Below are 24704 nucleotides of genomic sequence, written 5' to 3'. Positions count from 1 at the left end.
CGCAGAGATCCTGCCTCCGTCAGTGCCGACGAACACCACTAATGCAATTAGAAAGAAGGACACGATTCTTTGGGGCGAAGTTTAAAACGAGGGTAACGCTGTGTGACGGGAAGAGAAACTATTTTAAGTTTTATTTGTCTTTCCAACTTAGAAGAGATAGTTGCAACAATATTAGTAGGACTACCGTAGGAGATTAGGAGTGATCAGTTCCCTTGGACGCCTTGACTGTTGCAATAAAGTGAGTTTTCACAGTTAACGTTCAATCAATCACATTTTGGACCCAACTATATAGTGTATGTATTTACTTTTTAAAGCCATTTGGTTTGGTAATGAAGAAAGCTGCACACAACAACTCATTATTCCTTATTCATTTCCTTTGATTTTCCCTCCCTTTCCCTTAGAATTCATTTCCTACAAGAATTTTCAGTAGCAAACCTACAATGAGACAAAGTTTTAAATTGAGAGAGAGAGAGAGATTAGAAGTGATGGAGAAGAAAGAAGAAGACAATATTTAGGGTGAGTAAAATCTGATACCCAATACACGAACCAATTCACGCTTAGATTGTTCAATCATATTGACACTCCATATGATGAAAATAATTACACTATATCTTAAGATTTGCGCCTCGCAAGCGAATTTGAAATCATGACAATCAATTATTTGTAGTACTTTTGACAAACTAGTACATTTGTGCTTGAGAAAATTAGTTTAGAAAATTATTAAATGCCACTATCACGCCACACGAGTGAATCCGCGATTATAAAAAAAAGATTAATTAAATTAGGAATTAATTAATCTATTGAGATTATTGAATTAGTTTATTAAGTGTTTAACATCACGCTAAACAAGCGAGTACGTAAATAAAAAAGTTAAAGTGTGCCTACTAATTGCCTAGCATTTAAAATAATTTATTAGTGACTAAGTTATTAAATTATTACTTAAACTTAAGAGAAGGTTATTCGACTAACTTATTGTTAAAGATTTTGGAACAACTCAAGGTTTAGCATATATTGATTATAGAAGATGGACCTAAAAGCTTCCTAGCGATGTTTTTGGGATTAAACCAGTAAGGCAAAGAAAAGACACGTATGTGATTATTAAAGCCACTCATGGCCTAATCTTGACCAATGAAAAGAGTCAGATAATATTTTTGGAGCCCAATTCCCTTCATTTTTGGTACCTAATATGAAACGATCTAACCGATCATTTTTCCATTTAGAACCTCGTTTCCTTAAATAAGACTTACCGTATATGCTTTTAGTGTTTGATGACTTGCGGGTATGGTTAGTTCGTGATTTGAAAGAGTTCGGATTGAAATAGGAATGCTTGGTTCCTTAGTTTGGCTTTAAAAGACCAAGTTTGACTTCGATCAACGTTTTGAGTAAACTACCTCGGAATTAGGATTTGACGGTTCTAATAGGTTCGTATGATTATTTTGGACTTGGGCGTATGGTCGGATCGGGTTTTGGACAATCCGGGAGCATTTCGGCGCTTAACAGTGAAAGTTGACTATTGGAAGGTTTTAAAGTTATTTAAATTTGATTTGGAGTAATTAATCTCTGTAAAATATTATGAGCCAGAATAGTTCCGTATGGTGATTTAAAACTTGCGTGCAAAATTTGGTGTCATTCCGAGTAGTCTAAGTATGATTCGGCGTGTTCAGAGTAATTTAGGAACTTGAAGTTCATATTTTGATTCAATTTGGTTTTGGGGTGCGATTCTTGGTTTCGTTGTTGATTTACAAGTTTCGTGAGCTCTAAAAGGTCCGTATTATCTATACAGGCTTGTTGGTGCATTTAGACGGGTTCCCGAGGGGCTCGGGTGAGTTTTGAACCACCCAGAGCTAAGTTGGAAAAACAAGATTTTCTAATCCTGGTTTCTTTCTTCGCGAACGTGGAAGGACTCTGGTGTTCGCGATGAAGGAGGGAGAGGGGAAATTACCCTTGCGTTCGCGTGAAGGGTGTCATGTCTACAAAGCATGGGATCCTAGGCCTACGCGTTCGTGAAGGCCTTCTCGCGTTCGCGTAGAAGGATGGGGGACCAGTGAATTTCACCCTTCGCGTTCACGAAGGAGTCCACGCGTTCGCGAAGGGTAGGCCAAGCAGGCCTTCACGTTCATGAGACCACTGTCGCATTCGCGAAGAGCATTTTAGGGTCTGTCGAATTTTTGCATTCTCGAATGCGAGGCGCGTATTGCGTTCGCGAAGAAGGGGTCAGATGTGCTGGGCAGAATGTTTTAAAAACGGGGCTCAACCATTTTTGAGATTATTTTCTCCATTCCTGAGCGATTTTGGAGCTTCTTGAGAGGGGTGTTCACCTAGCAACTTAGAGGTACGTTAATTCTACCTATTGTGAGTTAAATACATAGATTATGGGTAGATTATAATATGTAAATCATGAAAATTAAGAGTTTAGATGAAAAACCTAGGTTTTGATAAAAATGAGATTTTAACCACGAAAATGGTTATGGAATGGGATAAAAATTGTAAATTTGATTTCTTAAGGTTATGGTTGACGATTCCCTCGAATATTTTCGGAATCCGGACACGTGTGCCCGTTGTAAATTTTAGAAATTTTACCAATTCGGGTTGGGTAATTACTATAATAGGTAAATTAAGAAATTTTGAGTATTTAATGATTAAATTATATAACATTTGGCTAGTTTCGAATTTTTCGGCACCAAATTGAGGCTTTAACGCGAAATTGTGATCAGGAAGTATAACGACCCTACTTGTTGTTTTAAAAATTTACACCTCGTTCAATGACTAAAGGTCTCGAACAGCTTCGTAATATGTATTATGACCCGCAGGTGTGGTCGAGTTTGATTTTTCGGAAGATTCAAAATTTAATTAAAAGAACAATTCTCATTTTGAAGCTTGAAATGAAAAGAGTTGACCGGAGTTTGAATTTTGAGCAAACGACTCCAGAATATAATTTTGATGATGTCAATAGCTTCGTATGGTGATTTCGGACTTAGGCATATGTCCGGATTTAGATTTGGAAGTCCGTAGGACAATTCGATGCATTTTGGCAAAAGTTGAAAAATAGAAGATTTTTAAAAAGTTCGGCCGAAGGTTGAATTTTTGATAACGAGGTCGGATTTCAACTTTGGAAATTGGAATAGCTCCATTACGTCATTTATGACTCGCGTGCAAAATTTAAAGTCATTCCGTATTGATTTGATATAAAAGTTGGAAGATTTGAAAACTCATAATTCGATTCGATGCGTGATTCGAACTTTCGGTGTTGTTTGATGTGGTTTAAAGCCTCGACTAAGTTCGTATTATATTTTTGGATATGTTGGTATATTTGGCTAAAGTCCTGAGGGCCTTGGGTGGATTTAGGAAGGTTAACGGAGTTGATTTTTGGTCTTGAAGAGTTATTGGAATTTCTGTTGTTTCTGGCAACAACTGTTGGAATCGCACCTGCGGAATTATGGGCACAGGTACGACCTCGCAAAAGCGACCTAGGCAAAACTGGAGGAAGGTCACAGATACGGACAACCTTCCGCACCTGCGCAATCGCAGGTGCGATGTTTTCTACCCAGAAGCGACGAGGGAACGCAGAAGCGCAAATGTTTGCGCACCTGCGATCATCGCAGAAGCGGAAATTGCACCGCAGGTGCGAGCTTTTTGTCGGGGCAGTGATCATCACAGAAGAGCATTTTGTCCCGCAAAAGCGAGACCGCAGATGCGCAATTCTTTCCACAGAAGTGGTTCTGGATAGAAACATTAAGGACCAAAATTGGTCATTTCACCATTTTCGATTGGGATTATCAATCTCGGTTTTGGGGTGATTTAGGAGGAGTTCTTCACAACTTTGACTTGGGTAAGTGTTGTTTATCCTAAAGGGATTATATTTCATGAATCTATGGTTATATTCATCGTTTAATTCGAGTTTAATGGGGGAAATTGGGATTTTTGTAAAAACATTTCAAAAATGGAAATTCAAGATTTGGAGGACGATTTGTTATTGGAATTCGATTAAATTGGTATGGTTGAACTCGTATCGGAATGGGAGTTCGTATTTCATAAAAATTATGTCGGGTTCCGAGAGTCTAGCCCCGCGTTGACCTTTAGTTGACTTTTTGAATATGAAATTTTAAGTCAACGTTTTATTATCTAGAATTATTTCCGATGAATTTTAATGAAGTTATACAATTAATTTGGATAGATTTGAGCTGTTCGGAGGTCAATTCAAGCAGGAAGGTTATTTTGAAATATCGGCCTAACTTCAAAAAGGTAAGTATGTTGCCTAACCTTGAGTGGGGGAATTACCCCTTAAGCATCGATTCTTATGTGCCATTTGTGAAATATGAAAAGCTGTGTATGCGAGGTGACGAGTACGTATACGAGCTTATATGTGCAAAATTTGTTGGCTTAATGTCTTAGTCATTATTGTGTAGTAAATTGGATAATTGTTGGCATTTATTAAAACCTCTATTTGCCATGCCTCAATCCTTGTTTGTCGAATTTGTTTTTATATGACAATTTGGTGTGATTGTCACTTGAATATTTATGTGAATTCCGTGATTTTGTTGATTTGACATTTCTTGAAAATAATTATATTATGGATTTTGCAGCCGCACATAATTAATTAAATAAGTTTAAATTCAGGTGTTAATATAATTATCAAGAATTTGGATTAATGAAGGTGTTGTACATTGAATGGAGCCTTGGGCTACCTATTGTAAATTTAAGTGAATTTGTTGTCCCTTTAGAATTGGTTGTGGCCTACAGGAAAATTGTGATATGAATTGTTGTATTGTGTTGTCGTGATAATATTCCGTGTAAATTGTTGTGTGATTAGAGTAACTATTATGAGGACATAAGGGTGGCATTCCACTGTTGACATTATGTGGGTATAAGGGTGATATTTCACTATGGTTATGTGTGTTGGGATATTGACTAGGCGGAGCGATACGGGTGGCTATTAAACGGAGCGATAAATGAGGCTATTATAGCAGTGATAAGGGTGGCTATTTATAACGACCTGGTCGGTCGTTTCGAGAGTTGTAGCCCAGTTTTCCCATTTTCTACTCCTTTTGTATTCTAAAGTTGTTCTATCACTTACCAGGTTAATTGGTTCGGGTCTGGAGAGATTTTAGAGTGAATTGAGAGGCTTAGTCTCTTAATTGAAAGCTTAAGTTGAAACAGTTGACCGGATGTTATCGTATGTGTAAACGACCTCGGATTTGAATTTTGATGATTCTGATAGCTCCGTTAGGTTATTATGGACTTAGGAGCACGTCCAGATCGTGATTTGGAGGTCCGTAGTAGAGTTAGGTTTGAAATGACATAAGTTGGAATTTTTGGAAGGTTTGACCAGGAGTGGACTTTTTGATATCGGGGTTGGATTGGATTTCCGTAAGTTGGCGTACGTTGGTGGTGTCATTTATCACTTGTGTGAAAAATGTTAGGTCAATCGGACGTGATTTGATAGGTTTCGACGGCGTTTGCAGAATTTGGAAATTTCAAAGTTCATTAGGTTTGAATCTGTGTGGAATTCATGTTTTTTGATGCTTTTTGAGGTGATTTAGTATTTGACAAAGTTTGTATGATGTTTTAAGACGTGTTGGTATATTTGGTTGAGGTCTCGGGGGCCGCGGGTAGATTTCGGGTGGTTAACAGACCAAGGCTTGAAGTTGAAGAATTGGTGAAGATTTGTAATTGCTGGTTTAATCGCACCTGCGGATTAGAAACTGCAGATGTGAGCTCGCAGAAGCGAGAAAGGGACCGCAGAAGCAGCCATGAAGGATTGGACAGATGTGGACATGTGGGCGCAGAAGCGGGAGGATGGGAGCAGGTGCGGGCTGGCGCGCAGGTGCGATGGAATTTTTGGCACCTGCGATGGCGCAGATGCGGTCCATGACTCTCAGAAGCGGAGGCACCTAGTTAAGTGACTTCCGCAGATGCAGAGTTTTCACCGCAGAAGTGTATTTTGGGATCGCAGATGCGGTTTGACTGGGCAGAACATATAAACATAAAGGCTCGCGATTTTCTTCATTTTCTAACATTTTGAGCTCGGATTTTGGGGAGTTTTGAGAGGATTTTCAAGGGTATTCTTGAGGTAAGTTCCTTGTGTTTATCTTTCTTTAATAATCATGTTTCCCCACTGATTTTCCACCTAGTTGGTGTATTTTTGAGGTGTAATTTGAGGGTTTTGAGGCTAGGAATTTGGAGAATTGATTTGGGGATTTGAATGGCCATTTATTGTCGGATTTTGATGAATTTAGTATGACTAGACTCATGAGTGAATGGACTTTCGGGTTTCGTGACTTTTGTTGGGTTTCGATACGTGGGCTCGAGGAGCCAATTTTTGGCCAATTTCAGATTTTGGCGTATAATTTCGTATTTTTCTAGTGGAATTAATTCTTTTAGCCCGTATTGATTGCATTGTACTGTTTGTGGCTAGACTAGGGACATTTGGAGGCCGACTTATTAGGCAAAGGCATATTGGAGTAGAGTTTTGCTCTAATTGAGGTAAGTAATAGTTTTAAATATGGTTTGGAGGTAAGTAATAGTTTTAAATATGGTTTGGATTACGCGTTATGTGAATTGGTTTGGAGGTGACGCATATGCTAAGTGACGGATGTGTGGGCGTACACTATAGGAATTGTAACTTGATCCATTTCGTGGAACTGTAAAGTTGAATAACTTGTTGTTATCTATATACTCTCCTAATGTTATAGAAATTTGACTGCAAATCATGTTAGAAATCATGCTTAGGCTATGTGATTACACTTTTGGGACCCGCAGAGTTCGTGTACTTGTTGCATTATGTGCTGATTGTTGTTTTGTACTTAGTCATAGTTTACTTGCGTATCATATCTTAGTCTCTTCTTGTTTCTTGTTGATACATTATATTATCTTTGTTTGGGCTGATTTTTATGATTTCTGAGAGCCCGAGAGACTCGAGAGGTTGGTGACTGAGTTAGGGCCTGAGTGCCGAGCTGTGAGCTCTATATATATATATATATATATATATATATATATATATATATATATATATATATATATATATATATATATATATATGGGATCAGGTTGTACGCCGCAACGGGCCTAGGGGCTGTTTGTTTATGGATCGGGTTGCACGCCGCAACGAGCCTTAGGGATGTGTGTGTGTATGTATATATATATGGATAGGATTGTACGTCGTAACAAGCCTTATGGCTATTTCTATGCGATCAGACTGCACGACGTAGAAATATAGCGCTTGCGCTGAAGGAGCCCCTCCGGAGTCTATACACCCTCAGTGAGCGCATGTACCTATTGAGTGTGAGTGTTGAGGGCTGAGCCAAGTGATGAGCTATTGAGAAAGACTGAGTGACTGTTGCTCTGAAAGGATGTATTTCCTTTCATTGTTGTTACACATACCTGCTATATGTCATTGTTTTGAAACTTTTGAGAGATATTATATCCGAATTTTACTTGAACTTGGCATGTATAAACTTATTTGACTTAAATTTTCGGATTTGGAAGCGAGTCTACTTTCTTGTTGTGATCACTGAAAATGAACTATAACTGCGTAGCTCGTCCCTATCTTTCAGTTCCTTATTTATTTTTGTTACTTACTGAGTTGGTTGTACTCACGCTACACTCTGCACTTCGTGTGCAGATGCAGGTGTTCCCGGTCATAGCGGGTGTTGAGATTTGAGCAGCTGATCCCGGAGACTATTGAGGTAGTTGCATAGCGTTCGCAGGTTTTGGCTCTCCTTACATTTCAGTTCTTATTCCTTAGATGATGTAGTAGACTGTTTCGAGTATAGATGATCTTGTACTGGATGACACCCCGATTTTGGGATAGATTGTATTGTGTTGCGAGTTTATTTCTGTTCCAAAAGGTTTTTCTTAAATATTAATTGCTTCAGTCTATAATTTCAAAGCTTTCACCATGTTAAGATAGTTGAGTAGTGGCTTGCATAGTACCACGACAGGCACCACCACGACGGTTGGTTTTTGGGTCGTGACAAGTTGGTATCAAGGCCTAGGTTACATAGATCTCACAAGTCATGAGCAGGTTTAGTAGAGTCTTGCAGAACGGTATGGAGATGTCTGTACTTATCTTCGAGTGGCTGCCGAACCCTTAGGAAACTTCACATTCTTGAATTCTTGTTGTGCGAATCTGTTGATTCTGGTAATTAAACTTATATTGTTCTACTCTCTCACAGATGGTGAGTACATGTGCGACTTGGAAGGATTGACATCCACCAGCACCACAAGTCAAGGCCGCGAGAGACCGAGGTCACGGTAGAGGCCATTGTAGCGGCAGAGGTGCAGCTCGCACAACAGCTAGGGCAACACCTGTAGATACACCAGCTCAAGCACACTTGTGCCCGTTGTGATTCCAAGCCTTCGGGAGGCCTTAGCTCAGATTTTGACAGTGTGCACCAGTCTTGCTCAGGAGGTCTCTGTTCCGGCTGCAACAACCACTTCTCAGGCTGGGGGAGGTACTCAGACTTCCACCGCCCGCACACCAGAGCAGGTGATACAGGCACTCCAGACACTGGGGGCACTTCCAGTCCAGCCGGTTGCACCTGCTCAAGGCCATGTGGTTCCTGTTATGTCTAATGATCAGCATCAAAGATTGGAGAGGTTTGGGAGACTCCAATCTATCTTTCAGTAGTGCAGAAGCGGAGGATGCCTAGGGTTTCTTGGACAAGTGTCAGAGGATTTTCTGTACAACAGGTATTCTGGAGACTAGTGGAGTCTCTTTCAATATATTTTAGTTCTCTGGGGCTACCTTCAGTTAATGGGAGGCTTATGAGAGGCATAGGCCCATCGGCGCAACAACCCTTACATGGCAGGAGTTCTCTGTTCTCTTCCTTGAGAAGTTTGTGATTTGGTCCCGCAGAGAGGAGCTGCGCATATAGTTTGAGCACCTTCGTCATGGTGATATATCTGTGATGCAATACGAGATGAGGTTTTCTGAGTTGGCCCGTCATGCACTCTGGTTGGTTCCCACGGATAGGGAGGATCGGGAGGTTCATTGATGGCCTCACATTTCAGTTGCGGTTGCTTATGACTAGAGAGAGGGTGTCTGGTGTTACTTTTGATGAGGTTGTCAACATTGCTCGTCAGATAGAGATGGTCCGCAACTAGGAGCAGGTTGAGAGGGAGGCCAAGAGGCCTCGTGGACAGGGCAGATTCAGCGGTGTTCCTTTCGGGGGTCAGTTATACCACGGCAGGGGTCATCCTTATAGGCATGCTTAGACGGGTCGCCCAGTTCACCGTGGTGTATCATCTGGCCATGGTTCACTCAGTTATCAGCAGGGTCACTCATCTCTCAGTGCCCTTCCAGCTCAGAGTTCGTCCCATGCTCCATCGGTTCAGGGCTCATCTATGCTAGGTCCTTATACTAGTTATCCTGGTGCTTCGGGCTTCCTCCAGTCCCCACCATCAGCACCGGGGAGTTGCTATGAGTATGGAGAGTTTGGCCATATCAGGAGATATTGTCCCCGCCTTACAGGAGGACCAGCTCAGCAGAGGAGTCAGACTACGGCTACAACAACACTTACATCACCACCCGTTCAGCCAGCTCGTGGTGGGGCCCAGTCATCTAGAGGTCGCTTTAGAGGGGGAGGTCGATCATGTGGTGGTCAGGCCCAATTCTATGCTCTTCCCGCTAGAACAGATGCCATTGCTTCAGATACAATGATCATAGGCATTGTCTCGATTTTCCACAGGGATGCCTCTGTATTATTTGACTCTAATTCCACTTATTCATATGTTTCATCGTATTTTGATCATTATCTGGATATGCCCCATGAGTCTCTAGTTTCATCTATACATGTCTCCACATCGGTGGGCAATACTATCATTGTGGACCATGCATATCGGTCATGTATGGTGAATATTGAGGGATTGGAGACCAGAGTTGATCTTTTGTTTCTTAGTATGGTGGACTTTTATGTGATTTTGGGTATGGATTGGTTTTCTCCATGTCATGTTGTTCTAGATTGTCATACTAAGACCGTGACGCTGGCGATGCCGGGGCTGCCAAGGATTGAAAGGAAAGGTTCTTAAGACTATGTTCCGAGTAGAGCGATTTTATTTTTGAAGGCCCAGCGGATGGTTGGGAAGGGTTGTTTATTTTATTTGGCCTTTGTGAGGGATGTTAGTGCTGATGCTCCCACTATTTATTCTGTTCCGGTGGGGCGGGAGTTTCCGGATGTGTTTCATTCAGACCTGCCGGGCATGCCGCTAGATAGGGATATTGATTTCGGTATTGACTTGGTGCCAGGAACTCAGCCCATTTCTACTCCTCCATATCGTATGGCACCGGCTGAGTTGAAGGAGTTGAAGGAGAAACTTCAGGAATTCCTAGATAAGGGGTTATTAGGCCTAGTGTGTCACCTTGGGGTGCACCTGTTCTGTTTGTGAAGAAGAATGATGGTACCATGAGAATGTGCATTGATTATAGGCAGTTGAACAAAGTCACAATCACAAACAAGTATCCTTTGTCGCGTATTGATGATCTCCAGCTTCAGGGAGCGAGGGTGTTCTCCAAGATAGATTTGAGGTCTAGGTATCACTAGTTGATGATTCGAGACATAAATATTCTTAAGACGGCTATCAAGGCCCGATACGGTCATTATGAGTTTCTTGTGATGTCTTTGGGGTTGACCAACGCCCTATCATCATTCATGCATCTGATGAACAGTGTATTTCAGCCTTATCTTGACTCGTTTGTTATAGTGTTTATTGAAGATATCCTGGTGTACTTTCGTAGTCAGGAGGAGTATGCCCAGTATTTGAGGGTTGTATTTCAATGGTTGAGGAAGGAGAAGCTTTATGTTATGTTCTCCAAGTGTGAGTTTTGGATCAGTTCAATGGCATTCTTGGGGCAAGTGGTATCCAGTGAGGGTATTCAGGTGAATCCGAAGAAGATAGAGGCGGTTTAGAGTTGGCCCAGACCGTCCTCACCTACGGAGATTCAAAGCTTTCTTAGCTTGGCTGGTTATTATCATCATTTCGTGCAAAGATTTTCGTCTATTGCACCGCCCTTGACCAAATTGACCAAAAAGGATGCTCCTTTCAGGTGGTCGGAGGAGTGCAAGGAGAGCTTTCAGAAGCTCAAGATTGTTTTGACCACAACTCCAGTTCTAGTTCTACCATCAGCTTCTGGTTCTTGTACAGTTTATTTTGATGCTTCTCAGATCGATATTGGTTGTTTTTTGATGCACGAGGGTAGAGTGATATCTTATGCTTCGTGCCAGTTGAAGCCTCATGAGAAGTACCTTGTTAATGATTTAGAGTTGGCTACCATTGTTCATGCGCTGAAGATTTGTAGGCACTATCTCTATGGTGTGTCTTGTGGGGTATTTACGGATCATCGGAGCCTCCAACACTTATTCAAATAAAAGGATCTCTATTTGAAGGAGAGGAGATGGTTGGAGCTACTATAGGACTATTACATCACTATTATGTATCATCCAGGTAAGGCCAATGTGGTGGCCGATGCTTTGAGTAAGAAGGCGGTGAGTATGGGTAGTCTTGCTTTACTTCCCGTTGGAGAGAGACCTCTTGTTGTTGATGTTCAAGCTTTGGCCAACCGCTTTGTGAGATTGGATATTTCTGAGTCCAGTCGGGTTCTCTCTTGTGTGGTTTCTCAGTCTTCCTTATTCAATCACATTAGGGAGCGCCAGTATGACAATCCCCATTTTCTTGTCCTTAAGAACAAGGTTTAGCACAGTGATGCCAGGGATGTGACTATTGGGGGTGATGGGCTATTGAGGTTGCAGGGTCGGATTTGTGTGCCCAATATGGATGGGCTACGTGAATTGATTCTTGAGAGGCCCACAGTTCGCGATATTCCATTCATCCGGGCACCGCGAAGTTGTATCAGGACTTGAGGCAACACTATTGGTGGAGGAGGATAAAGAAGGACATAGTGTGGTTTGTAGCTTGGTGCCTTTTCTGTCAGCATGTGAAGTATGAACATCAGAGACATGGTGGCTTGCTTCAGAGGTTTGAGATTCCAAAGTAGAAGTGGGAGCGGATCACCATGTATTTCGTAGTTGGGCTCCCACGGACTTCGAGAAAGTTCGATGCTATTTGGGTGATTGTGGATCGGCTGACCATGTTCTCACACTTCATTCTAGTCGGTACTACTTATTCCTCAGAGCGATTGGCTGAGATTTACATTCGAGAGATTGTGCGCCTTCACGGTGTGCCAGTTTCCATCATTACAGATAGAGACACACAGTTTATATCGTAGTTTTGGAGAGCAGTGCAGCAAGAGTTGGGCAACCAGGTAGAGTTGAGCACAACATTTCACCCTCAGACCGACGGACAGTCCGAGTGCACTATTCAGATATTGGAGGACATGCTACGCGATTGTGTCATTGATTTTATGGGCTCTTGGGATAAGTTTCCGCCACTCACGGGGTTTGCCTACAATAACAGTTATTAGTCGAGCATCCAGATGGATCCGTTTGAGGCTTTGTATAGGAGATGGTATAGATCTCCGGTGGATTGGTTTGAGCCCGGTGAGGCTAGGCTTTTAGGTACAGACTTAGTTCAGGATGAATTAGACAAGGTCAAATTGATTCAGGAGCGGCATCACACGGCGAGTCTAGACAGAAGAGCTATGCCTACAGGAAGGTCTGTGATGTGTCTTACAGGGTTAGGGAGAAGGTTATGCTGAAGGTTTCACTCATGAAGGGTGTTATGCGATTCTGGAAGAAGGGAAAGTTGAGCCCTCAGTTCATTGGGCCATTTGAGGTACTTCAGAGGATTGGGGAGGTGGCTTACAAGCTTGCCTTGCCACCTAGCTTGTCGAGTATGCATCTAGTATTTCATATTTCTCTGCTCCAAAAGTATGTTAGTCTGATCCGAAAGTATGTTGGCGACCCATCTCATGTTTTGGATTTCAGCACGGTTTAGTTGGATGGTGATTTGACTTATGATGTGGAGCCAGTGGCTATTCTGGGTCAACAAGTTCGGAAGTTGAGGTCAAAGGATATAACTTCAGTAAAAGTGCAGTGAAGAGGTCAGCCGATTGAGGAGGCTACTTGGGAGACCGAGCGGGAGATGCGGAGAAGATATCCACAACTATTTGAGACTTCGAGTTTGTTTAAGAGGGGCGGATGTAATGACACGGCTGATCATTTCGAGAGTTGTATCCTTGTTTCCCCATTTTCTGCACCTTTTTGTATTTTAAAGCTGTTATATGACTTACCAGGTTAGTTGGTTCGGGTCCAGAGAGATTTCAGAGTGAATTGAGACACTTAGTCTCTTAATTAAAAGCTTAAGTTGGAATAGTTGACCGGATGTTGTCGTATGTCTAAATGACCTCAGATTTGAATTTTGATGGTTCTGTTAGTACCGTTAGGTTATTTGGATTTAGGAGCGCATCTGGATTATGATTTGGAGGTTCATAGTAGAGTTAGGCTTCAAATGGCGAAAGTTGAAATTTTTGGAAAGTTTGACCGGGAATGGACTTTTTGATATCGGGGTCGGATTGGATTTCTTGAAGTTGGGGTAGGTTCGCGGTGTCAACCGGTCATGATTTGATAGGTTTTCGACATCATTTGTAGAATTTGGAAATTTCAAAGTTCATTAGGCTTGAATCCGTGTGGAATTCATGTTTTTGTTGTTGTTTGAGGTGATTTTAGGATTCGACTAAATTCGCGTGATGTTTTAAGACATATTGGTATGTTTGGTTAAGGTCCCGGGGGCCTCGGGTTGATTTCGGGTGGTTAACGGACCAAGGTTTGAAGTTGAAGATTTGCTGAAGATTTGCAACTACTGGTGTAATCACACCTGCGGATTAGGAACCGTAGATGCGAGCTCGCAGAAGCGAGAAAGGGACCGCAGAAGAGGCTAGGAGGCCACAGATGTGGACATGTGGGCACAGAAGCGGGAGGACGGGCGCAGGTACGGGCTGGCGCGCAGGTGCGATGGAATTTTCCGCACTTGCGATGGCGCAAATGCGGTCGAGGGATCGCAGAAGCGGAGGCAGCTGGATCAAGTGACTTCCGCAGATGCGGAGTTTTCACTGCAGAAGCGGGACCACAAAAGCGAATTTTGGGACCGCATGTTCTGTTTGACTAGGCAGAACATATAAACTTAAGGGCTCGTGATTTTATTCATTTTCTAACATTTTATGCTCGGATTTTGGGGGTTTTGAGAGGATTTTCAAGGGTATTCTTGAGGTAATTCCGTGTGTTCATCTTTCTTCAATAATCATGTTTCCCCACTGATTTTCCACCTAGTTGGTGTGTTTTTGAGATGTAATTTGTGGGTTTGAGGCTAGGGATTTGGAGAATTGATTTCTAGGATTTGAATAGCCATTTGATGTTGGATTTTGATTAATTTGGTATGACTAGACTCGTGAGTGAATGAAATTGATTCCTTTTGCTCATATTAATTGCATTGTACTACTTGTGGTTAGATTTGGGACATTTGGAGGCCGACTTACGAGGAAAAGGCATATTGGGGTAGAATTTTGCACGAATTGAGGTAAGTAACAATTTTAAATCTGGTCCTCAGGGTATAAAACCTCGGATTATACATTATGTGAATTTGTTTGGAGGTGACGCACATGCTAGGTGATGGGCGTGTAGGCGTGCACCGTAGGAATTGTGACTTGGTCCATTCCGTGGAACTGTAAAGTTGAATAACTTGTTGTTAACTATATACTCACCTGGTGTTATAGAAATTTGACAGCAAATCATGTTAGAAATCATGCCTAGGGTATGTGATTACACTGTTGGGACCCGTAGAGGTCGTGTACTTGTTGAATTATTTGCTAATTGTTGTTTTGTACTCAGTCACGGTTTACTTGCGTATCATATCTCAGTCTCTTCTTGTTTCTTATTGACACATTATATTATCTTTGTTTGGCTGATATTTATGATTTCTGAGAGACCGGGAGACTAGAGAGGTTAGTGACTGAGTTAGGACATTAGTGTCCAGCTGTGAGCTATATGTATATATATGGATCGGGTTGCACGCCGTAACGGGCCTGAGGGTTGTATGTTTATAGATCGGGTCACACGCCACAATATGACTTATGGCTATTTATATGGGATCGGGCTGCACGCCGCAGCGATTTAGCACTTGTGCTGAAGAAGTCCCTCCGGAGTCTGTACACGCCCAGTGAGCGCAAGTACCTATTGAGTGTAAGTGTTGAGGGATGAGAGCCGAGTGATAAGCTATTGAGAAAACCTGAGTGACTGTTGCCTTGAGAAACGATATTTCCTTTCATTGTTGTTGCACATAGCTGCTATATGTCATTGTTTTGAAACTTTTGAGGGATATTATATCCGATTTTAATTGAACTTGGCATGTATAAACTGATTTGACTTAAATTGCCGGATTTGGAAGTGAGTCTACTTTTTGTTGAGATCACTGAAAACGAACTATAACCGTGTAGATCATCACTATCTTTCAGTTTTTTATTTATTTTTGTTACTTACTGAGTTGATTGTACGCACGCTACCCCCTGCACTTCGTGTGCAGATCCAGGTATTCCCGGTCATAGCGGGTGTTGATATTGGAGCTGCTAATCCCGGAGACTATTGGGATAGCTGCATGGCGTTCGTAGACCTTGGCTCTCCTTTATTATCTTTATTTCATTTCAATTTTATTCCTTAGACATTGTAGTAGACTGTTCCTTGTATAGATGCTCATGTACTCGAGGACACCCTGATTTTGGGATAGATTGTACTGCGTTGCTAGTTTATTTCTATTCCAAATATGTTTTTCTTAAATATTAATTGCTTCCGTCTATAATTTCAAAGCTTTCAATGTGTTAAGATAGTTGAGTAGTGGCTTGCCTAGTACCACGATAGGCGCCATCATGACGGTTTATTTTTGGGTCGTGACACTATTATATGAGTGATAAGAGTGGCTATTGATATTGTCAGGGCGGAGGGATAAGGGTGGCTATTTTCAGGGGTGATATGTGATGATGTGGGATTAATGTATTGGTGATTTTTTATGTGATGTTATGATTTCTTTGTGACTTCTTTTATATATTGTGCAATTTATTTTATAAATTCAGTAAACTTGATAATAGTCAGATATATATTGAAATTATGAACCTGTGGATATTGTCAGGCAGATTATGAAATGAAATGTGGGCACGAGTTGTCGTGATTAAATGATAATGATAATGTCACGTGAATTATCCGCGAAATTGTGATATGAAATGTGGGTACGAAGAGCCGTGAGTAAATGATGATATTGACACGTGAGTTGTCTGTGCGATTGTGATAGAGAAATTGGCACGAGGTGCCGTAGAAATATGAAAGTGGGTTGAGATCCGTAATTTATGATTACGAAATGAGGTGTCATGGGGTGACTTTTATTCGAAAGATATTCATTTGAAAGAATTATAATTGAAAGGATTGTATTCGAAAGATGTTTATTCGAAAGAATTATATTTGAAAGATATTTATTTGAAGGGAGTATATTCGAAATATATTTATTGGAAAGTATTATATCCTGAAGATTATTATTTAAAAAACATATAGGCGAAAGATTTATATTTGAAGAACTTGATTAATTAGTTGTACTTGTATTCATCATTTGTTGAGGAATATTTATGGTGTTCTTGTTGCCCTGCTGTGTTTATCACTGATTGATTATTGTTGCAATGATTGTTATTTTCTTCCTATTATCTTTGTATACTATATTGCATAGGTTATTAAACTAGTGAGTTTCTTGACTGTACCTCGTCACTAGTCCATTGAGGTTAGTCTTGATACTTATTGGGTGCCGACTGTGGTGTATTCATACTACACTTCTGAATATTTTTTTGTGCAGAGTCAGGTATTAGAGATATCAGACTCGGACAAAGTTAGAGTGTGATCGCAAGGATTCAAGGTAGAGCTGCTTGGTCTTCGTAGTCCCTTGGAGTCTTTTCATTTTATTGTATTGTTAATTATTAATCAAACAATATTGAGTATTCGATTCTTGAGATCATTTCCTATATTCAGTTAGAGTTCGTGACTCGGTATTACCAGTCTTGGGAGGTTGTTTTTAATTATCTCCGTTGTTGGTTTTGATTATCTATATAAAAACAAAAATTGGCTTGAATTGTAGTTATAATCGGCTTACTTAGTCTTAGAGACTAAGTGTCATCACGATGCCTGTGGAGGGATTTTGGGTCGTGACAGGAAGTGAGATTTGAGACGAGAGTTCGTACGTAGCTACTATTATGCTATTGTCCGGGTAGTTTTAGGACACAATTATGAATTATTTGGAATTATTGCACATACTTGTTAATTTAAATATGCCTGATTTTATTAGTATTTGTTGGATAAATTGTGAAAGACTGCTAATGAAATCCGTATTAATTTTGTATAAAACCTCAATAAAGTTTAAGTCAAGTGCTTATAAAATATCCTTCTCTTCTTGTGGAGCGGGCCGAACACCTCAGCAATAGATAGATGCATCTATGGTTCATGCTGCTCGATCCTCGACAGTGTACACACTATTCCGGATCGGGTTGTACGACCTTGGCATAAATCGTGCTTAATAATAATAATTACACGGTGCTTTGACATTTTATTGCAGTTTGTGAAGATAAACGACTTATTGGAAAGTATTAAATTGTGAAAGAATTATTTGTTTATGCTTGCTAAGTAATTTGTTATTATTCACATAAATCGTGTTTATTTAAATATTTCTATCTTAATATTATTGACCCATAGTGAGTGTCGAAGTCGACCTCTCGTCACTACTTCTTCGAGATTAGACTTGATACTTACTGGGTACACGTTGTTTACGTATTCATACTACACTTGCTGCACTATTTGTGCATGATCTGAGACAGGTGCATCAGGCGGTCCTACTAGTGTGCATCCCCGATATCCTGAGGCCTAGTGGTGAGCTGTCTTTCTTGAGCCGTTCTGCAGCACCTAGTGTCTCTCTTTGTATTTGTATTCTGTCTATTTTTTTTTGTTCAAACAATATTTAGAATTTTTTATAATCTACTACATGCTCATACACTTGTGACATCAGGTCCTAGCACGCACACTAGTAGAATTATGGTTTGAATTATTACTTCGGTTTTATATATTTAAACCTTATTTTCTTAAATCTTGCAATTACGAAAAGTTTTTATTGCTCAAAAATTTATTAAAAAATAAATTATATATTCAATTCACTAGTTGGCTTATCTAGCAGTGATGTTGGGCTCCATCACGACCTGTAGGTGAAATTGGGCCATGACATAACACTTGTATCCCTAACATGTACTTTCTTTTATACCTTCATAACTGAAAACTTGGTTACCAATCTTAACAAATACGAATGTTAACATATCAGTTGTATAAAGCATATAACTTAACCAAAGCAAAGATATTAGCATGAATATGTATAAATATTTCAATGAAAACTCACGAAGAAAGTCAAAACAGAGGGTCAGGTAACCTAAACTCAAACATGGAACATCAACTGATAAATGAACTTTAATCCCTAAAAGTAAAATGTGAATGAGAATCTACACTACCTTGTTTGATATAGACTGAGCAGAATGCAGTTTCGACCACAATGTAAAGAAGAACTTATGGTTTAATTAACTTCTAAAAGATTTACATGATGATAACAACTAAAATAACATTCATCTTGAAACGAAATCATGTTTCATCAGCCAAACTAGGGTCAAATCCTTCTTATATAATCAAGAATCTGCAATATAAAAATTTAAAATTTACCTGGTTTGCAAAATAATAAAATAGAGCAGTGCAGCAATAAAAATTCAGCAGCAAAGACAATAGAAACAACAGTAGGAACATCAGTGAAATCAGCAGTGCTAAAGCTGCCCAGAAATCTTAGTAAAACCAGTGACTTTCCAAGGGAAGGAACTCAGAAACAAACTCTAAGACTCTTCTATTTTTCTGAAAGATTATGCACACTAAGACTTACTCCTAAAGCTTACTAAAGGACCTCATCCTTGTGTTATATTATTGAGGTAAGGTCAAGCTCCCCTCTTGTACTCTATTTCAAATAATAAAAGTATATAACACCCCAGTCAACCTGGGAAACTTTGGAAAAAAAAAGAAGAAGCAAAGCTTCAACTGAAATTTTTCTCTCAAAGTTCTCCTTTCTTTAGTGAGTAGAGATGTGTCCATTAAGTGTGCCAAGTAGGGGTGTACATAGGTCGGATTGGTTCGGGTTTTTCAATTACCAACCCAAATCAGTTGTGTTGGGTTATTAAATCTAAAGTCCAAACCAAACCAATCAAAGTCGGTATTTTTCTCAGATTTTTTGGATTATCGGGTTTTTATTCATAAAGTCTTCACAACACAAAATATAGAATTTGTGCTCCAAATATTTCTTTAATCCTAGTAAGACATAACTATATAAGAAGTTTCCAAGAAACTAACATAAATTATGAGATGATTCATGGCATTGTACTAAAATGTTCAATAATAAAGATAATAAAATCGCATAAAATAAATATTATTAATAAGTCATAATGAAAATAAAAATAATCTTAAATTACTAAGTTGCTAAAATAGGTATGACTAAAAATTAATATTAATTACATGACTAAACACTAAAAATAATTGTGCATTTTATCTAAACCATGGAAAAAATAATATCCAACACTATTGTCATACCTAGACCCTAATACCATTGAATTGAATGTCTTTTGTTAGCATTAATTTTGATTTGATTTTGGTTTGGGATTTGTTTGAGTTACTAATATTTATGGACTATAAAACTTATTGGAGAATCCAAAAATTATACGTCCAATCTTGAAATAATACGTTAAAAGATAAAATTATGAAAATATTTAAGAAATATTTATAAACCACAATAGAATAAATATTTTTATGTATTAAATATATTTAAATCTTCTATACATGTAATTTCGGGTTGGTTTGGTTTCGGTTTGACTTTTTTAGTTAAAACCAAACCATCTAATTATGGTCGATTTTTTTTCTCCAACACCAAACCAAATCAAACCATAGTCGGGTTTTGTTTTCTCGTTTTTGACTTGGATTATCGGTTTGGTGTGGTTTGTCTGTTTTCTTTGTACATCCCTAGTGTCAAGATGTGTCTTTTAAGAAGGAAAAATAAGTTCCTTTTGACATATTTTGGTTCACCAAAAATCGGTTCAAAAGCACTAACTTTTGTATGCCAAAACAGTCCTCTTTTCACCAAATTCTGACACAAAGCAGATTAATTGTATATTCTATTCAATCATGCTTAAAATAGTAAAAGTAAACTAACATGCATCCTATTTTCATTATTCACCTTCTATCCTTCACAAGTTAATGTAACGACTCGGCCGGTCATTTTACTTTCTAGAACCCCTTTCACCTAAATAAGACTTCTCATACGTGCTTTTACTGTTTTATGACTTGCGGGGTGGTTACTTCGAAATTTGGAAGGATTCGGGTAGAAATCGGAGCACTTGATTTTTTAAGTTTGGCTAAAAATACCAAGTTTGACTTCAGTCAACATTTTGGGTTAACGACCCCAGAATTGAGATTTGACGGTTCCAATAGGTTCGTATGATGATTTCGGACTTGGACGTATATTCGGATCAAGTTTTGGATGACCCGGGAGTATTTTGGCATCTAATAGTGCAAGTTGGTTCTTTGAAGGTTTTAGAAGTTCTTTAAATTTGGTTTGGAGCGGTTTTTGGCGATATCAAGGTCCAAACGGAATTTCAAGATCGGGAAGTTCCGTAATAGCATTTAAGACTTGCACGCAAAATTTAGTGTCAATCCGAGTAGTTTAAGTACGTTTAGGCATATTGCGAGTAAATTGAAGAACTTGAAGTTTATAAGTTTGATTCAATTAGTTTTGGGGTGTGATTCTTAGTTTTAATGTTGTTTCGGGCATTCTGAGAGTCTGAGCGAGTCCGTTTTATGATTCCAAACTTGTTGGAATATTCGGGCGGGCCCCAAGTGCCAATCGGATGAGGCTCGGACCAATTTGGAAATTTTGAGCAACAGCGGAAGCTCCAGCTGCTGTCATAATCGCACATGCGCTTGGTCAGTCGCAGGTCAAGGAAGGCCAACCCAGGATCCGCAGGTACGCCCCAACCTTCGCAGAAACGGGACCGTTGAAGCGGGACCCCATCCGCAGAAGTAAAGCCAGCCGGCCCAGGGAACATCCGCAGAAGCGGACTTTGGTCCATCGAAGCGATGGGGCAGGTGCGGCCCTTTGACCGCAGGTGCGGAATTGCTGGAGGCAATGAGGTTTCTTTTAAAATGGGACTTAGTCATTTTTGGCTCATTTATTTCCATTGTTGGGTAATTTTTGGAGCTTTTTGAGAGGGGTTTTCATCTAGCACTTGGAGGTTAGTGATTTTTTCCAATCTTGAGTTAAATACATAGATTAAAGGTAGCTAATAACATGTAAATTAGTAAAAATTATGGGTTTAGGTAAAAACCTAGGTTTTTAATAAAATGAGATTTAACCATGAAATTTGTTAGGGGATTTAGTAAAAATCATATATTTGAGTTTATAAATTTATAGGTAACAACTTTCTTTAAATATTTCCGAAATTCGGACACGTGAACCTGGGGGTGAGTTTTAGGATTTTTGCAAATAGGCTTGGATAATGACTTTGATAGTTAGGGTATGAACTTTTAAACATGTTTTAATTATTTTATATAATATTTGTCTAGTTTCGAGTCGTTTGGCGCCAAATTAAGGGTATTGGGCACAAATCTTGGACCGAAAAGTAGGCCTTGAGATGTGGTAAGTCACTTTTCTAACCTTGTAAGAGAAAATTAACCCCATAGGTAAATGATAACTAATATGTACTCCTACTTGTGGGGGCTACGTACGTACGAGGTGACGAGAGTCCGTACGTAGCTACTAATTATGCTATTGTCTGGGTAGTCTAGGAACCATACCATGCTATACTTGAAATGTTTGCACTCCTACTTGTTGATTTAATTGCTTAAGTCACATTGGAAGTTGATAAAAGAATTGTAAAAGGTTAAATTCACTTACTTAAAGTTGTGAATGGAACATCTGACTATAAATGAGAATTTGTGTGTTATTTGAAATATTTTCTATTTGTGGAGCGGGTCGAACACCTCGGTAGCAGATAGATACATCTATGGTTCATGTCGTTCGACCCTCGGCAGTGCATAATTTAAATATTATGTTGGATCGGGTCTTACGACCTCGACATAATATGCGCATGAGAGTCTTTGGAACTATTCATAATTTATATTGCTTAAAATGCTTTGAAATACAAGTTGTTAAATTATGAAAACTAAACTTGGGATTTAATATTTGCGATAGAAGAATTTACTATCACCTGATATTGAGCATTCAGTATTGTTCGTGAAATCCATGCTTAGTATAAAATCTGATATATCATGGTTGGCCCATAGTTAGATTGGATACTTACTAGGTACATGTTGTTTATGTATTCACGCTATACTGCTGCACTTGATTGTGCAGGATCTGAAGCAGGTACATCTGGTTACTAGTCTGGTGCGCATATTTGATCCCCGCTATGAGATTACACGGTGAGCTAGCTGCCCTTCCGAGCCGTTCTGCAGAAGCCGGAGTCCTTCTTTTGTTAGTTTGTTCTGTCTATTCCATTTCAGACAGTAGATTAGAATTCTTTTGTATATTCAACTAGTATCCCATATACTTGTGACACCGGGTCTTGGCACACACTAGTAGACTTATGATTTTGGGTTGTATTTCTATGGTTATGATTTCATTTAGTTGCTTTCGATTTGTTCACTTTAAATTTCGTTATTTGTTAAATTCTTTAAATTTAAGGAAAATTAGCTGTTTGAAAATAAAAACCTTATTAAAAATGGAAATCACTAGATTGTTCACTGTCGGCTTGCCTAGCAATAGTGCGGGGTGCCATCACGGCCTAAACAAGAATTGGGTCGTGATAGTTAATATGAAACCACTCCAGCTGATTCAAATAAGAGTAAAATAGAAAATCCAGCATTCAATTGCCAGGTAAATTACCCACATCGGTGCAACCAATCAGAGACAACCACTCAATGATTAAGCAAAAAATACGTATTAACAGTGAAGTAATTGATTAAAACATACTAATTGAGCGACGAGCCAACGACACAATCAAAAATGAAATAAACGAGACAGAAATCTAAATTAAGAAACTAAAATCAATCATAAAGAAAACAGAATATTAACGACGGGAACAAAGAGATTAGGATTTCTGTTAAAGTATGGAGATTTAACAACACACGGCGACTAATCACTATTGATTCTAAACTGACCAACAATTAATCAACAAAACTAAACTAATAAAAACAAACTAACATAAAGAACGACTCAGAAATATCAACTACGAACCAAATCAACGTAACTAAACTAAATAACTAATCAGTCAAGAAGTAACTCAATTGATGTTAGTCACATATGATACATCTAAACTAATCACCGTGAGAAACTAAAGAGCTAATCAGAAGCGGCATAAAACATCATGAAAACAATAGCAACTCGACAGATCACTACTCAAATTTATAAGAATAACAAAAAAAGTGAATGAAAATTAAACTCTAAACCTAATGCTAATTATAAGAACGAAATCATAAAAAGGAGAGAGGTATTACCAAAACTCAGGGACATTCGAGGCCAAATCGCACAACGACAAGATGCCGAGGATATCAACAAATGATTGTCCGACCTCACAACGCAAGTTTTATTATAGTAGACACCCAAACAAATAAGTTCTAGCATCATATTAGAAGGAAACGTGAGTCTTTGGATTGAATAGGCTAAAATAATAAGGCAGTGGTGTTGAGGTAGCGACAGTATGGTGGCTGGCCAGAACTTCGGGATTTTGAGAGAGGTTTGAATGTTTTTGGGTGTGGAATGGAGAAGGGGATAGTGAGAGGAGGCCAGTGATAAGATTTTTATGGGGTTTAAAGGTAGTGAACGGTGGGGGTGGAGGCTAGGATTAATGTTGAGGTTAGATCTACGAATTTGGGTAGGTCTTTGGAGATTTTGAGTTGAGGAATCGAAAAGAGGGTGTGGAGAGGAGTCTAGTGATGTAAAGTTTAGGTCGTTTGGTCGCCGGCCGACCGGTGATGGTGATTGTCGGCAGCGGGTCGGCGGTTGTGGGTGGAGCGGTAACTGTGAGAGGAGAGAGGAAGAAAGAAATGAAGAGAAAATAAGGCAAAATTTTGGTTTCTCTAAGTCTTAAATACATAGTTGGGAGATTGATTGTTGACCATTGTATCAAGACAGATCAAACGGCTGAGAGTCAATCTGTGGGTTACTAAATTGTAATGACTCGGCCGGTCATTTTGAGAATAATAGCCCCGATCCCCTATTTACTGCTTTTCCCGTATCTGTTTCTGCTTATATGACTTGCTGTGAGGTCTTGTTTCTGGTTTTGGAATGTTTTAGGACACTTAAGTGTTAGGATTTTGACCGTAATGAGAATTGTGTGACAATGACTCTGCAATGGAGTTTTGTTGGTTCCGTTAGCTCCGTTGGTGATTTTGGACTTAGGAGCATGTCGGAACTGTGAATTTGAGGTCTGTAGCTAATTTAGGCTTGAAATGGTGAGAGTCGAATTTTTGAAAAGTTTGACCAGGGGTTAACTTTTTGATATCGGAATCGGGTTCTGATTCCGGAAGTTGGAGTACGTCCGTAATGTTGAATATGACTTGAGTGCAAAATTTGAGGACAATCGAAAGTGGTTTGATAGGTTTCGGCGACGGTTGTGGAATTTGGAAGTTTAGAAGTTCTTTAGGCTTGAATCCGGGTGT

The 24704-nt window shown here is 39.5% G+C and overlaps 1 long non-coding RNA gene across 1 annotated transcript; it reads right to left on the bottom strand.

The window, feature by feature from the left end:
- Nucleotides 1-18321: 18321 nt before the first annotated feature.
- Nucleotides 18322-24104, bottom strand: LOC104087398 (uncharacterized). The gene is made up of 3 exons (XR_684283.4): nucleotides 23541-24104; nucleotides 22346-22493; nucleotides 18322-18648 (listed from the first exon to the last, which is right to left on the bottom strand). It is a non-coding gene; the product is annotated as an uncharacterized lncRNA (long non-coding RNA).
- Nucleotides 24105-24704: the final 600 nt, after the last annotated feature.

This window comes from Nicotiana tomentosiformis, chromosome 4, assembly GCF_000390325.3.
Source record: "Nicotiana tomentosiformis chromosome 4, ASM39032v3, whole genome shotgun sequence".
In the NCBI taxonomy this organism is placed as follows: Eukaryota; Viridiplantae; Streptophyta; class Magnoliopsida; order Solanales; family Solanaceae; genus Nicotiana; species Nicotiana tomentosiformis.
This window is presented reverse-complemented; position numbering and strand designations above follow the sequence as displayed.